Here is a 3,729-nt window from a genome sequence, read left to right as displayed (position 1 = left end):
GGATCCACTGGTAACTTGTGATCGGTAAATAAATTCAAAATTAGAAGTAGTGCTGCTAATGCATCAAGAGTTATTTTGAATTTGATTGCCCAGTCACGTAAAGCAGTCTTAAAGGAATTTGTTTTGTCGCTGCATTGTTCTTTAAAGTCTTCTTTATCAAATGTATCTGTAAACTCATTTACACAACTTTCATTGTCTTCATCTGACGATATATCTTCAAAATCGGTCAAACAAAAATCAATGTAAATCATCCGCATCAATATAAATCTCGTCGTTTAAATTTTTCGAATTTTCGCGTTTTAAGTCATTAGAAAGTTGATATCTACTCTCTACTTTTTCTTTGGAAATGTCTACTTTCGGTGAAGAATTAACGTCGTCTACTTCTGGAAACCTGACGATATTGTCAAAATTAAAAGTTTCTAGATCTGGTACTATATCAGTGCTATATTCATCCTCATCCATTCTTTCCTCCAGTGTTGATAGTAAATCTGTGTTTGTCAAGTTGGAAGATGCCTGCTCCCTTTGCAAATTTCGTATATTTTGTTTATCTTGTTCTACTTCGGCATTTACAATGCGACGTAAATGTCTTGTCGATATTAGGGACGACTTAGATCGCTTCATTTTGAAGTCTCGTAATGTGATCTACAATATAATATTGGCACTTTAGCATGGGAATAAAATAATTATCAAAAACATACAAAATTGTAAGAAATAACAAAGATTATACATAAAAATTGTACACAGTTCTTTCTACAAAATTAAATTTGGGCCAAATATATTCCATGTGCAGTGATTTGGGGTCAAAATTAGTGCATGCTCTACAAGGCATTTTTAAGAAGTCTTTAGTTTCTTTAAAACAAAAAAATTATTGCTGTAGAGTATATTGCAATATTTAAAATAAATGATAGCGTTTGGAAAAATAGTATTAACGATCATAAAATTAATTATTTCTTATTTTTATTATTTTTATATTTTCTTTTTTATATGGGTGATTCTCTCAAAAAGAACAAATTACATGTGCACGATGTCAGGCGGTGTTCTACCAGCCATGCGATAAGTTTTAACAATTTTCAATCTGATCACTAAAGGGAAATATAAAAAAGGTCTAATAACTGAAATATTAAATGAAGTCTGGCACTAAAACTCCACTCCGTAAATCCACTTCGTAACACCTTATTTTATTTAATATTTCGGTTATTTGAAATTTTTTTGAATTTTTTTTTAGTGATCCAATTGAAAATTGTTAAATCCTATCGAATGGTTAGTAAAATTTTTAAAAATATAATCAATTGTATTATATTTAAACAAAAATACCATGAAAGCGTGATTTGTTCTTTCTGAGAGAATCACCCATATTCTTATATATTTTATTTTTATTTCTTTATCTTATTATAATTTTTAAGTTATATACCAAATGAGAACTTCTTCAACAAAAATATAAAAGCAGATAATTAGGTGAAGAATAAAAATCATAAATTAGGTAAAAGTTTAAAACAAATTCTTTACATTTGTGTAAAATTCTACTGGGAAATCTTGAATCAAAGAAATTAAATTAACGTTTCTGTTCGACTAGATAACAGGTGTTTTATATATTCTATTATTTATTAATGAGAATATTTATATTTATAATTGTTTGATTTACTCCATATGAGTATAATATTCCTAGATTATGGTTTTAGGTTTCATATCACGTAGTAATAATACAAAAATTTTGGCATCTTTGATAGGTTAAAATGTAGGTTATTATCTTTTAGAATTAACTAAAAGAGGCAAATTAAAATTATAACTAGTACATATATTCTATAAAGAGATATCAATATTTGAATTCTAAATTGAAGTCTGATTAACTTAAAAAATGAATGATTGAAAGTGAAACAAAAAGTTACAAGTTATTATAATAAATAGAAATTAATAATAATTGAAATTTACATGAACTTAAGCAAACATTAATTGACAATTTTCATTAATAGAGGTTTAAACTAAAATTGATTTTTTAGTTGGAATGTTTGAAATTATAATCGATAAAATTTTGAGAGACTATACTTTGAATCCATTGAATTTGGAATGAATGAACTAAAATCTAGGTTATTTAAAGTATAGAGAAATTTAATTTGGAAATAATTAAAATTATAATTGAAAAATATTTGGCACAATCAGAATTAATTAACAAATGAAGTAATTGAGTATTTAATTTATTAAAACTTAAAATAATTAAATATTTTATTTATTGAAAGTTGGACTAATTGAATTTTTATTGTTTAAAATTATATAGATTAAAGCTCGGATTTAATAAAGACAAAATACATAAAAATTATTTTTACAGAAAAGAATAATTTAGTGAAATACATGACCACCCCACAGCACCGGAAATTTCCTGAAAATTTATTAAATATTTTCTTGCAATTTCGGAATATTTAATTGCAAAAATTTATTAAAAATTTTGAAAAAATTGAAATGTCTCGATTTAATATTTAACTAAAATTTTCGCCTATGTCGATTAAATGAAAATTTTTAATTTTAAAATCACTTAAGGTTTTATTACATTCTCAGTTATTGCAAGTTTAATGCGTGCATTGTGTATAACGTGTATTCATTGGCGAATTTCATTACTACTTTACTCTAGCATTCTACATTGTATAAAAAGTTTTACACGTTTGAAATATTATGAACTATATGAATATTAATAGCAAACTATTGAATTTGCAAGAAAATCTATTGTTAACTTTATTCTGAAAATTTTTTTTTCAGAAATAATAAGCACATGAATTAACCTATAATAAATATGCACCATTTTCGTGCACCTAGAATTTATTTATTTATTTACGTTTACCTGCAAAGAAAATATTTCAGAAGTTTTGATATTTTCCAAAAATTTCCAGCGAAATATTATTTGACTTTCTGAACAACTTGCAATAATGATTTAGTTATATAATAGTGCATGATTAATTGTATGAAATAATATAATAAAAATATTTATTCTCACTCAAATAGATTGTAATATTCAAACCTTAATTTTGGAAAATGCCTCGAGTAACTTGAAAAAATTGAGGTTATGTCTTACATCACCATTTACCTTTTATATTTTGAACTGATCTTGACTGCACTGTATTGCATAATATTCTCACATAAAACACATTTTTTTTCCTTATTTCCTGTAAATTTTCTTTTGGATAAACAAATAATTAGTAAAATAAACTTATTCAAATATATCGTTTTTAGTCTCTTTGATATCACAGGTCCAGACATATGGCCATGAATTGCCATGAAGGAAAAGTGGAAACAGAAAGCAATTCCGGGTTCGGGGGAAATAATTTTGTATAAAGCGTCATTTCCAGTGATTCTGATTTATCTCGCAAGTTGATTGGACAATTCTTAAAACTGGTCCAATTACAAAGGAAGTAAATGCAAGTACATTTAGGAACCTAAATATTTTATTTAAGAAAAACATGTTACTTTAATTACAGATTTACTTTCTATTTTCAAAGAACCATTTTTTAAAAAATAAATTAAATTTATCGTATTGTTATTATAAATTAGAATCACTATAAATGCAGGAAATGACGTAACAATACTGTATTAGCTGCGCTACAAAGGTGCGCATAATGATAACATTCGGTATCAATCTGCTGGCAATGGTGGAGAATAAGTATTATTGAATTATAATATCCAATATCATTAGTGCAATCCTTTTCTGTTTTTAAGATCAAACTTCTTTTTTTTGGAGAAAAA

Source organism: Leptopilina boulardi, unplaced genomic scaffold (assembly GCF_019393585.1).
Source record: "Leptopilina boulardi isolate dan_hultmark-lab unplaced genomic scaffold, ZJU_Lbou_2.1 LbouV2_394, whole genome shotgun sequence".
NCBI lineage: Eukaryota > Metazoa > Arthropoda > Insecta > Hymenoptera > Figitidae > Leptopilina > Leptopilina boulardi.
The sequence above is the reverse complement of the archived record's forward strand: the minus strand, read 5'-3'. Positions refer to the sequence as shown.